This window comes from Anser cygnoides, chromosome 26 (genome assembly GCF_040182565.1).
Source record: "Anser cygnoides isolate HZ-2024a breed goose chromosome 26, Taihu_goose_T2T_genome, whole genome shotgun sequence".
Classification (NCBI taxonomy): domain Eukaryota; kingdom Metazoa; phylum Chordata; class Aves; order Anseriformes; family Anatidae; genus Anser; species Anser cygnoides.
This window is the reverse complement of record NC_089898.1, coordinates 1,120,608-1,133,776: the sequence shown is the minus strand read 5'-3', so window position 1 is coordinate 1,133,776 and position 13,169 is coordinate 1,120,608. Positions and strand designations below refer to the sequence as shown.

The following is a 13,169-nucleotide window of genomic DNA, read 5'->3' as shown; positions in this document are numbered from 1 at the left end:
ATTCAGTCATTTGTGAACAACGTGGCCATAAAAATGAGTAATAATGATTGGAGGTATCTTACTTTTGTTTTAATGGGCTCTAGAGTGATTCTCAGGAGCTGCTCCAACCTTTGTGGGGAGGAGGGGGTAAGATCCTCCGGCCGGATCCTCAGTTGCTGTTCACGAGCCTCACAGCAGCAGAATTACACCAGTTTACACCAGCCGGGGATTGGGCCTGTAGGTTTTCTGCAGTACTGGCTCCAAACTCTAAATTATTGCTGTCCTCAGCTGCACTGTTTCAAATTTGATTGCAAAACCCTGTTGCTGACACAGGCAGCTATCAGCGTAACATTGCTTGGGACAGGCGGAGGGGTGGGCTCTCAGAGATTTTATCGGCTTTTCAACTTTTTCCTTCTTTAATTATTTCAGCTATGTCAAACTTGAGTAGAGGATTTTTTCAGCAACCAGAAAGAGCAAGCTGCTCCTTGCCAACCTAAATTATTTGTTTAAAACTCTTACTGCGAGATTTTCAGAGGGGTAAAGCTACATCTGCAGAGAGACACTGCCAGATACTGGAAGGGGCTCCAGCCATCCCTGCAGCAGTGTCGGTCTGTTTTCATCCACAGACTCCCGATAAAACCTGGATGAATCTGACAAATTCCCTGTCCTTCACTTTACCTACCTGTACAAGACACTTATTTTACCTGCGTGAATTGCTTTGAGATCCTCAGATCAAGGAAACGTGAGGTGATACTGTTTGTTTTCAGAGCTTGTACATACTGAGCAGAAAATGTGTGTGTTCACGTGGGCCTCATTATTGATAATGGCAAAGGATAACGTGCCAAGATACTGATTCTGTATATAGAGGAGCTGAGTGGCAACAGCAGTCCTCTAAATACAGAGAACATATAAGAGGAGTACAAACGCCATTCTCAGCAATGTAAATCTTAATGAGATCGTGTGTAACCCTTCTGCTGACACCTCTGCTGGGGTGGTGCAGAAAAATGAGGTTTGTCCTAAATCCCCCTCCTGCTAACAGAGCGTTTTGGCCTCGGGTTTAGGTGGTTTGGCCCCAAAACACCTGGCCAAAGTTTGCTCTGGCTGGAGGAGAGGGGATACAGAAGATCACTTCCCTTAGTATTGAAGGATTAGTTGGCTTGGAACTTGTTTAGGGACAGATCCTAAAGCATCCAGGCCGGTGCTGCACAGCAGCTATTCAGTCATGTGGTCGCAGATGATATTTAAAGTAAAGCTGGCTCTGGCAGTGAGATTTACCAGGTTGGAAAACTGAGCAATAAAGCACCACGAACAGTTCAGCTGCTTTGCTGAAGGTGGAAATAAACTGTTTTGCAAAAAGGCCAGGAAAAAAAATATTAAAAATATATATGTAAAAAAAAAAAAGAGCAAGACTTGTAGTATCACAAGGGCTTGAGGGCTCGAACTACCCCCAGCCTCAAGCCAGTCTCTGTAGGATGGATGCTGTCCTAACGCTGCAAATTGCTACATGCTGTTTGAGGTCTTTGCTTCGTTCAACACCAAAGTCTTGTGCAGAGCCCCAGGACGGGATCTGTACCCTCTGAGTGTTCAAACCCACCGAGCTCCAAACTCCTGGGTTTCCCAGGGCCTGACCCAGCCTCCTGGAGTCGCTTCCACTGGCCCCGGTGAGCGGTATCGGGGCTGTGAACAGGCTTTGCACTCTCTCCCCCACTGAGTAAGCGCTCCTGCGACTGAGCCAAGCACACTGATGCACAGAATTATGTTCCAGCCACACCTCTGACCTTCCAGCATTTAGAAAAGACATCTTCATAGATGAATACAAGCCCGGAGGGAGGCCGGGAACAGTGAGAAAGAGCAAAGTACATTCCTGCCACATTCTCACCAGTGTTCTCCGTGCAGCCTGGCCTGCTGATTGTACTCTTTTACTGCCATTTGTAACTGAGCCAGAAGACACGGAGGAAAAAAAAAAATGGGGGGCTTATTAAGTAGATCAAATGTTAAGGTAACATTATGTGCCACGCTACATTGTGCGAGCTGGTGAGGACAAGGCGTTATGCAAGTGGTAGCCAGAGACGGCTCTGGTGGGGTTCAGTTCCTGCTTTTTCACGTGGGCTTCAAAGAACTGGGTCTCTGTGCTGCAGGAGAGGTTGTTGCAACAGGGCATCTGCCATCCCCTCCTGAGCAGGTGAAGGAGAAGGCAAACTCCACTTCTGTAAGACTTGCCCAGCCCGGAGGAGCCGTCAGCTCCTCTCCTCTGCCTTTTTTGGATGCGCGAGCCTTCGGAGCAGTGACACGGGGCGACGTGACAGCCCTGCCAGCAGCGTATGGCTCAGTCCCTGCCCAGCCGTAGCCCAGCCCCAGCCACAACACCACCTCCGGCAGCCCCTCCTCGCAGCTGGGCTGCACCGTGTTCCTTGCCCCCCTCTCACCGCGCTCCCTTCTCTCACTGGCCCCCATAAAACCGGTTGCCCCCAGCTCAGTGCGTGTGCCACGGGGCTCGGACACCGAGCGTCTCCGGGAGCCCCTGCAGGGAGCCCAGCCGGCGATGCGAAGGGCGAAGCTGCGAGCGGGGCAGTGCTCGTGCCTGGGGGCGTTGTGCCAACTGCTCCTAGAAGCTGCAGGGTGTTTAATTTTGAAGGTGCCAGGGAGCTGGAGGCACCGGCTTACCAGAAGCTGGAGGGGAAGATTATAAACGGTCCCCGCTCCCCAGGTCAGGAGGCGGCTATCCCATAGAGCGGCCCACTGGGTGCCGCAGCTCCTTCATTTACTTCTCTCCAGTTCATGCCACAGAGTCAGGATGGTGAGCTCTGATCCCGGAGTGATTTTTCTTAATGTCTTTATATAGATGAGTTAACTCAAAGCCTTTCCAACATAAGCATGTTTTTCTGTTCCTTCATCCTGACCTTGGCATTTTCTTTCTCCACTCCAAGTTCTCTGCTGTCCTCTGGCCAGCTTTGCCTCTCATTTGTCAATGTTATTATTGAATTTTCAAATGCCAGTAGTGCACATAAATCAATGGCTGGCTTCTCCCCAGTGGCATATCCCTGCCACATGTGGTCATTCATTTTTTTTAATAAGTCCTCCTCTCCTTTCACCCATTTATAAAAATGCATCTTGTTCGCCTGCTGCCGTCCATCATTCGGTGAGTCCAGCTATTTGTTGCCCCTGAGTGCTTATTCATCAACGTTTTCAAAAGCAAAATCACTCTTCGCCTCCTGCTCTTATTGTGCCATCAATCTCGACTGGGGATCAATAAACCTCACTTTTGCAATTTTTCCCCCCATCGTCCTGTACGAGCTTTCCCAAAGTCTAGCCTTCGTATTTACATTTTTAACTGATCATCAGAGGTAGGACAATGACAGAGCCGAGGAGCAGGATGCTTTCATTTGCTCCCAGTGTGGCAATAACTTGCCCAGCATCACTCATCTCACTCGGGGACCCCGAGCATTGAATACTCATCTCTTTCCCTTTCTGCTCTGGCCCCAGGAGTTGTAAATGGGGAGAAGATGACCCCTGGCCACGCAGCTCTTGCAGACATTAGCCCTGGGGACTAGAACTGGGTGAATATTTTTCTTCTAAACATAATTTAAATGAAAAATAGCTTTTCACCGACAACTGAAATTTCCATCGAAAAATCATTTTTATTTTTTTTTGTTTTTCAATAATAACAAACAAAACTAAAACTCTTTTTTTTAAAAAAAAAAAAAAAAAAAGCTTCCTTTTCTTCCTTTTTCAAATATACACTTAAAAGCATGACATTTATTTTCTGAGACTGTTTCCAGGAAAACAGACTATTTTATTTTTTGACCAGAAATGTTTTCCAAGGCTGAATATTTTCACATGACTTTTGAAAAAGTTAAATGTTGCAGTTATCAGTTTTATCTTTTCACTGAAATTCCAAAAAACCCTACCTCTGAAGCTGAAAACACTTCCAGGAGAACTGATCAGCTTCTAAAATTTTCCAGGCTATCCTGTGCAAGTACTGGGACTTTCTGGCTTGCTGTAAGCGTAACAACTCATCTCGGGCTCGTGAAGAATTAGGATTCAGACTTGGGCACCGCAGAATGGTCGAGGCTGGCAGGAGGTGATGGTGCAGGTGACCTGTGGTGTTCACCTGGTCACCAGTCACAGCTCTCAGCCCTTCCTCACGGGGGAGATGCTCCAGTTTCTTGACTGTCTCTGGGGCCGTGCACTGGGCCCTCTCCAGTAGCTCCGTGCCTCTTGTACTGGGGAGCCCAGAACTGGACCCAGTACTCCAGGCCTGGCCTCGTTAATCCGTCCCTAATGAGCCCAGGGAAGTGCCTGTCCCAAAGTTTTCCGATGGCAGAACCTGAGTAAAGGAGCGAGGCAGCAGATGGAAGCATGTGCCAAGGCAATAAATTCAGGCCACAATCACTAACATTTTGTGGTTTGACACTTAATTGATTAACTAATTTGAGGCAACAAGATTTAGTGTAGCTGTAGATTAGTGTCGAAGGGATAATTACGGCTAAGCTCCCATTTCCAAACAGCGTGTCAGCTGCAGTTTTGAGCCGGCAGGACCAGCGTTAAGGCACTTGCCTCGCAGCTGATAGCAAAGGTTCCTGGAAGAGGTCCTCTACGGCTCAGCACCCGGGGATTGCAATGGAAAGGTCAGGCACTGACTTATCAGCATAGACAAAATCCCTTCCTATAATGTATGTGTTTATTCTCAAATTAAATATATTAATGTATTATTTGTTCTTAAAATGTCATTCAATAGATAGTAGGCTTAGGTTTCCTGGCAGACCTTTGAAGCTTAAAGAGTAATGTAATAATAGTACATTAATCCATAAGCTACACAGTCTTCTCCCAGCAGACCCCAAACTCCAGAACTGGCTCTGAAGCACTGAATTTGCTGCATCTGTTTCTAGGAATTTCTGTCTAACAATAGTGGGCTTGTTGGAGTCTGCTCTGCCCATTCCAGCATGAAATGCTGCTTTTCTCCCACCCATCTGTTCGGCATTAACATTTGGGCACCTGTAAATGGTGTTTCTGGGGGCAAAGGCAGGTGTCCATTCCTCTAATGATGCACATGTCTGTTCTGCTAAACCAGGGGTGGGCTTGAGGCACCAAATCCTGTTCTCCGCGTCCCTGCTGAGAGCAGGTCTTTGGAGCCAAAGTTTAGTTTGGGCCAAGCCCCAGTTTAAGCTAGAGGAAATGCTACATTTGGACTTGTCCCCAGGCTGAATTCTTGGCACGAGCAAATCATCTCTTGGAAAAAAAAAAAAGTCTTGAAAGAATGTCTCCATCTTTTTCTCCAAATCATCCATCCATCTATCTGTTTGTCTGTCTAGAGATGATAGCTTGATAGCTATCTAAATGCCAAACCTGATGTTTTGGAGAGCTTGGAATCCATCTCTGAACTGCTCTGATTTTAATTCTGCAAGTCTTAATACTTGATTGACAAATACAGCTAAACAATCCATCACAGTTGCCTTATCTAAAAAATGTAACCTTTTTTCTGTTTATGGAACATGCACATGTGGAACATGTTTTTCTTTTACTGTCTATTTATTCCAGTTTATTCAGCGCGCTTTTATTTTTCATTTGGTGCTGGGTTTGCTGGCTCTTCCCGCCTTCACATAACACACCTTTCACCTCTGATTCCTGGAAAAGATGGCTTGCTTGCAAACAATCTGTGACTGTGTGTGAAAGTAGGTTTGAGAAAAGAGATCTTGGAAGCGTCCCAGCTGAAGGAAGGCTGCGCTTTCTGCCGTATCTGCCTGGGCGCCGGAGACCGCGCACGGCACCAGGCATCGTCCTTTGGCACCTGCCTTCAGCCCTGGCACGAGGGATGGAGAAAGGGAGCGCTCACACCGGTGCCCTCGGGAAGGTTTGCAGTGGTTTGTATTTACGCAGCGTGGATGAGGTGGGTTTGGTCTACGACTGGAGCTTCTAGGTGCTGCCAAAACGACGGCCATAATAACTGTGCTCCTCTTCCAGCCTTTTGAGATAGACGTGAATGCTCGGTTGTTTCAAGCAACGTTGGTGGGCTGCCAGCAGTGCAAGAATATCCGACAAAAATTGATGTTGAGATATCTGCACCGCCGTGGATGCTATCACCAACAGTGCTGGCATTTAGTAAATTATAGTTATTGCTCTAATGATAGTAAAGTGATGTTTGTTAACTGCTAGGGCAAATTAACAGCTTTTGCAATTTCGTATTTGGGGAGAAGGTTAGCAAGCTGACGATGCTGCAAGAGTTAATGGCACGGCGGGGAGCTGAGCTGGGAAGGATCCGTGCGATTTCACTCCGCTGCAGCCCTGTTCGCATCCCAACCCCACCCAAAGCAGCTCCTCTGCTCTTCAGAGAAGAGCGTCAGCTCTGCTTGCAAATGGCAAATGCGAAAATAAATAACTGCATAAGTGAGTGAGTTTGGCAGGAGGGAAATTCCTCCCCCCTCGGCTTCCCAGAAGTTCCCTCTGCTTCCCACCCTGCAGGCGAGGCAGAGCAGCTCCTCGGCCCCAGGGGGCAGGAGGCCGCCGCAGCCCCCCGGGGCAGGGGCGCCGTCCCCGAGGGGCGGGGAGGATTTCCTGGGGTAACCCTGGCTCACGGAGCCATAAAGGTCACCGAGAGAACATGCTGGGATCCTTCTCTTCAGCTCTTGTAATGGTATTAGCAATGACTGTTTCTTACTCAATCATACTCCCAAAGGATTTTCAATAAACTTTTTATGTGCCATAACTGTTACATTAAATAAAGCTGAAAGTATTGAGTAAACTGACTGTAAATCACTTTAGATGCCTTGGAATTACATTAAGTGTGAGAATTATGGATCTTTTGCTGCTCACAGAAACAGAGAGACGACAGAGCCAGAAATTTTTATGCTGCCAAACCTTCTGAAGGTTTTTTTAATTATTTCTTTGCGCCATACAACAGGCTTCTCCTTCTGTAATCGTCTCTCTCAGAGCCGCGGTGGGACCAAGCGCCGTCCCGGCGGTGTAGGATCCCCTGGTGCCACGGATCCTTCCCCTTCCTACCAAGCTGGGTCGGTTCTCAGCCTGAAAGTTGTAATTAAATGCCGGGGTAGGGTTACTGTTAGCAGAGTTGAGCAGGCTGCAGGGTTTTATTGCATCAAGAGTGATTTTCCATCGGTAGCCTGACAGACAGTACTTCATCAATACAAATATATATTTTGATATGAATAAAAGCTGAGGAAAGATCTCCTGTCTCTACTCTTCAGGCACCCCAGAGTTAGCCTAAATGCATGTTACACTTAATACCCAATGGAGAGACAATTTAATACAAGCAGCCGCAAGTGCCTGATGCTACGGCGTAGACGAATTTCTCCTTTTCCTGCATTTTGACCCTCACACCAAGTCCCACTCGCGTCCAGCCCAGGCAAGCAAAACTCTCCTCGCCGTGGCCGCACAGCGCGCGACAGAAGAGCGGGTTTGTGCTCGAGAGACACAACCTGCGGGAGGCGGAGGGCCACAGTGTGGGGCGATTTTGCTTTTCTGTGTTATCACGAAGCAGAAAGCCAGCTCTCGGGGGAAGCGGGGCGAGCGCAGCCTGGCCGCAGCCCCGATGCGCCGGCTGCAGGGCGGCTCCAAATCCCAGGCTCCTGCCCGCCAACGTCCCGGTGAGGAAATAGTTAGGAAAAGGCTCCCGGTGGGAAAACCTTCTGTTTTGCTGATCTTGTAAATCAGCTGAATTCAGCATGTCACCAGCACGTCTTACAATCCACAAGACAATGCCCAGATTTCTGTAGTGCAGAAGCATATTAACCTTTGTGTACTCTTGCCGGGTTTCGACAAAAGATGTCTGTTAAGAACTGCAGGGCTCGTTGTAATTGCTTGCCATGTGGGTAAATGATCCGGAGCTGTGTGAAGATAAGAAGAAATTGCTAAAGGCAAATCACCTGGGTTTTATTATGCTTGCCCTAAAAATAATTAGCATGGCCTATGAAATCATACTGTGAGGGGATTTGTTTTAGCAGGAAACTGTAACCTATATATTGTAGCTTGCTTTCTAGAGAGCTGATCTTTGTAGTTGTGTTGATGTGTCTTTTTCTTTATTTTCTTTTTAACTACAGTGAGAGACAAATGAACGAGCTCGTATTGCTCTGAATAGCAACAAGGTGACTGGTTGCCAGCCTGTAAAATCTGGTATCGTCCCTGCTGGAGCCAAAGCTTGACCTTAAGAAAATTCCTGCCAGTTTCTCCGAGGGAGCGTGTCCCTGTGCTGCTGCAGAAGCCTGTCTGCCACAGGTAACACTTACTTTGGATTATGGGTTGTGTGTTTGCCACTGGGCATAAAAATTCACCGCCTCTTCTGAGAAGAAACAGCTTTGCATGGGAGCAAAACGATGTTTTTTTTTTCCATTTGCTGCATCTATCTGGGACCACAAAAATATCAAGGTCACAACAGAAAGCGGGAAGTAAAATAGCAACTGCATATAAAATTACAGGCTTGCTGTTTTTAGTGCTAGCTACCCACAATTTGGTGTGAATTGCAGGTGATCAGAACCTCTGAAAAGCATTTGTGCACATACGGCGTTAGCAACCCTAAGCATTAAAAGCCCTGAGTCAGCTGTCTTAAAATCATGTGTTTTGGCTTAAATAATGAGGTACTGCAGAAATAGTAAACATGGGGCTGTGTTTCCTCAAAGCCATTAGGGATTTTCAAGCTTTGTTCCACTAGCCTGGTGTCTGTGGCAGTCTTGAGTTCTCTTCTGCCTTTTACCTGTGTGTTGGAGGCGAGAGGTTACGGGTGCCCAAGGTTCTCCCTGCAGTCAGAGCAGGGACAGGGGGTCTTCATGGCCCCCTGTGGCTCCCTTTTGTCGCCCTCCAGAACAAAGACCTCTGTCACCACGAGCAGCACGTGTCTGAGCAGCACCTGCCCCTGCTTCAGCATCCAAGCAGGGTGGTGAGTGTCTCCCACAGCGCCGCACGTCCAGTGCTCGGCAACCTCCATCTGCACAAAGCCAGTACAAAATCTGCTGTTTAAGTCCTTGCTGGAACGGTGCAGGGGGTTCGGTGAGTGGCTCGGGGATTAACACCACCCTGCCTGATTTATAACCCATCGATTCCCTACCTCCTTGGTCTTGATGAAACAGTGCTGGAGGAAAAACTGCATTTCCTAGTGCTTGCTGTAGTCCCGGGAGGTTATTTTTCATGGTACAGCTGATAATTTATGTAGTTTTACTATGTGTTTTCTCTGTGGAGAAGATGAAAGGAAGAAGGGTTCAATGCCTTAGAAAAGCTGATTCACAAATGTTCTGGAATATTCCTTTTTTTTTGGGCTGAATGTTCTGGTGCATCTCGTATCTCATGCAGATTTCAGTAGCTCTCCCAGCCAAAAGTAAGCGTGCTCAGAGCATCTGTCAGGTTCTGGGGGCTGCGACACTTTTTATTTCTTTGTGATAGCTGTGCAGAGATGTTAATGCTGGTCTTCTCTTTGGGTAATGCATTTGAAGGTTGGGTAGTTCACGGTTGAAATACTGTTCCTCTCACGATTCTTCGAAGCATTTAAGGTGAAGGAAACAAACAAACACATCGACTTGTTCCTTCAGTGGCTTTCCACAGAAGCAGTTAGTGGTTTCTACTTTGGGTTGTTAATAGCACTTTGCAATGTGACAACCAGTTTTGCTTTGTGTTATTTACTCTTCTTGTGGCAGCAAGTACCCAGCTGGCTGTCAGTCAGCGTGAAGTCTCTGGGTAAAATTCCTCCTGTACCGAAAGCGAACAGGGTTTCCACTTGGAGGGCTGGAGTGGGACTCGAGTGGTGCCTAAGCTCTGTGTTAATCCAACCCAGCACCAGTGAGGGTTGGGCGTTGCACTGACCTCACGTAAAATGACTTGTGATGAACACAGTATGCTCGTCTGCTGGCAGCCCTTGATGTGAAGGGGTATAAATTCAACAGCTTCATCGTGTGCTGGGAGCACTAGTATGCCTTTATTTATTACCTCTGGATTTGGATGAGCTAGGTGCCGTTCCCTGCCTGCAGCCAGCAGCAGGCCTCCCGAGGTAGCTGGTAGGGTCTGGGGGCTCCCGGCCACTGGGAAGTGTTGGTGGGCAGCATTGGGATTTTTGGCATCCCTTCCCTGGGGCCCTTGTCAGAAGGGCAGCACCCTGCTGTGACGATGGGACTCCAGACAGCATGCTTTCAGGTGTGTTTTTTTTTGAGCAGGGTCAGAGATTTGTAACTCTGTGCTAGCTGCAATCTGGTTGCCTGTGCAGGCTGCTTAGCTGTGGAGTGAGCTACTGGCCTTACTGGGGGCTAAGGGCTTTGTAATGTGGCCATCTGTGATGAGCCTTGTGAGTCCTGCTTTGGATGTCAGTCCTGACCCCCCTGCATCCGTTACTCCCCCCAGCCTGCCCCGGGTGTGGATCAGTGCTGAACGAGGGGCTCTGCTGGGCTCCCTTCCCTACTGGGCCAGTACCAGAGTCTGCAGCACGTCTGGGAACAATCTGCAAACTCACTGACAGCAGGCTTGAGAACGGGTTAAGGAAAGGAAACTGAATCCATCATCTCCTCTCCAAACCAAAGTCAAACCATATTGATTTGGGCATTGTTCATTGTATGTTTAATTTGCAGTTGAACTGAAGCTATTCTCAGCCTGCAGCAACCAGCAAGCATGCTTGCCTCTTTTTTTAAGGGTACTTCTTCTCACTGGGGCTGTTTCCTATGTAGTGAGCATGAGAATCTTTACCTGAGTTTTAAAAAATCCATTTAATATGGAAAGACACCCACTGCAGACAGCTTTTTCCTAGGAACCCTTCTGTATTTGCTTTGTCCGGCCACTTTCTGAGTTTCCTTTTAAAGGTCATGGAGAGCCATAAAATCCTTTTTCCTATTATTGCACATCTTAAAACAATAGATTCCTTTCCCCAGTCAATTGGACTGGGTTTATTAGACGAAGAGGTGAATTTCTGTAGCAATTAGTCATTACAACATTATTCACTCGAAAAATAGAAATATACTCTATAGTCTGGATTGCATTTAAAATACAAAAAGCCTACTGAACATGCAGGGGGGGAAAAAGCAAGCAGCAGCCTGTGAGGCATGAACCCAGGCTGTTGTTTTACATTTGACTTATTCCAGGGTAACCTGAAGTAATGCCTCTGCCTAGGTTTAGGGCAGGGGAACGTGCTGCCCTCTGCACGTCTTGTGGGGTAGCTGAGACTGCACCAAACACCTGAAATGGCATTTTAAGGTCAAATCACCACCTTTCAGTCCTACATAATCAGGCCAGAATCTCTCAAGGGGCCAGACTTCCCTGAAGGTCACTGATGTGCATGGGGAGGTAGCTCAGGAAGGATCTTGGTAGTGAGAGCACCCCCTTTGCCCACGTGCTGCCCGAAGGAAGTTTCACAGACCCATTAGGGACCAACAAACTGAAGTAAAACTTGAACTCAGTCTAGATACAACTCCCTAGATCGGGCTTATCACTACAATAATAGCAAAAAATAAAACAAAGCTCCTCTGAGCTTTTAACCACTGGTTTTTAGGCTTTTTGCAGTGGGAGCTCAGTAATGTGACTCTTCCTTGGTGGGGTGAGGAACTTGCGTAACTGAGCATCCCCTCCGTGCAGTGCCAGCCCGTGTGCCATTCGCAGCTCCGCACAGCTGGGTCTCTGGGGAGCTGCTGCCGCATGGTGAGCAAGTACTTGGTGCCGCCGGCTGGAGTCAGCTTTGTTATAAAGCTGAGCAGCTCTGGAGATGTGGCTTTCAACATGGGGGTAGGAGGGATTGACTGGGAGCTGGTCGGCTCCCTCTGACACAGGTCCCCCTGCGCTATTCAATGCCTCGCCGAGCTCCAAAGTCTCCGAAACAAAGCTAACTTAGAAACTAGCCAGGGAATCCCTTTCCTTGCTGATCGTGTATTTTTTTTTTCTGCAGTAAAAAACTGTAGGAAAGGCATTAAATTATATAAACCACAGCAGTGCTCAGTCCTTATAGCCCTCAGTGACTTGGAGGCACTAAAGACAATGTGATGTAGCTGTGTAGTAGTTTCCACGCTCTGGATTTGTATTATTAAATACCAGAATAAATAGTCATTTCAAACCCACATCATTTGTCAGCTCTTGAGTTATGGCTGCTTTGGTAACTTAGACACCCTCTCCTTCTGCCAAGTTCCCATGCTCTTTGTTTTGAATATGTATAATTTTATGTGTTTGGACTTAAATAACTTCTGCTGTTTCTCCCAGATCCCTCCTGTGCTAGAACCTGCCAGACCCCTCCTGGGGAGGAACAAAGGCAGAGGCACTTCCAAGCAGGATGAAAAGGAAGGGGGCGGGGGGGCCGTGTCCTTGAGAAACGCATTGTTCATTATTTTTTTAAAGGAATTGGAAAGTCATGCAGAAATTGAATCGAGTTTGCTGTTAACTTTGGTCATGGATCTTAGGAATGTGTCTCTTTCCCATGAAATCCCAGTGGCTTTCTGCAGTTTAGCACCCACAGGCCGTGTTTACAGAGCAGTTATGGACATACGAGGTGACTGGATGCTGGAGGGCTGTTCAAAAAATCCTAAATGCGTTGTCTGATTTCCGTTTAAAAACAGTTTGTGATGGGTTTCCCCCATCACCTAGATGTTTTTTAAAAGCCTTATAGACTTGTAGAGGGGTTTTTAAGTACTGAATGCCAGTGTTGACCTAGACTGTTTTGCGTGCACAAGTTTTGGCAAGATCACTTGAACAAGTTCATTGTATGACTGGATGCCAGGAAGTCCAGAGAGGCTTTAACATCCTCAGTGCCTGAGGTCTGCAGGTCTCCAGGAATCTCTGCTGGATCCTGAGCGAGTGTGAGCCAGCAGAGTTCAGTGGGCTCTGCCTGGAGCTGTGTGTCTGTAGCAGGGGCCAAGCGGATGAGCCGTTTGGTCCCCTCTCTACAGCTGGCAAAGGTAAGTACAGGCAGAGGCACGATTAGGGAGAGTCCCCAGGTCACCGAGGTGCCGGCTGGCAGCTGCCCTGTGTGACAGCCATCCCCTTTTACCATGCTGGGGGTGAGGAGGATGACGGCTCTTCCATTCTCTGAGGGTGCTTTCTGTGCAGCCATAAAGTCCCTGCCCTATAGCCCTGCTTTGCAGAGACCAGTGCTGGAAGAGCTGGGTGATGAGGGATTTCCCTGACCCTGTTTGAGACTGGTGTGGTTTGTCTCACAAGTGGAGTGAGTTTGGCATCTCCTAACTACCATTCATCAGCTCCTGCACACATGACGGAAAGGTCAC

At 47.8% G+C, this 13,169-nt stretch overlaps 1 protein-coding gene across 1 annotated transcript in view; it reads left to right on the top strand.

Moving 5' to 3' along the window:
• The window catches only part of KCNU1 (potassium calcium-activated channel subfamily U member 1), a 196,132-nt gene that overhangs the window by 114,593 nt on the left and 68,370 nt on the right, over positions 1–13,169 (top strand). The window contains exon 30 of the mRNA XM_066983415.1: positions 8,034–8,208. The gene's annotated coding sequence lies outside the window, so the exon portion shown is untranslated. The remainder of the gene's footprint in view (positions 1–8,033; positions 8,209–13,169) is intronic.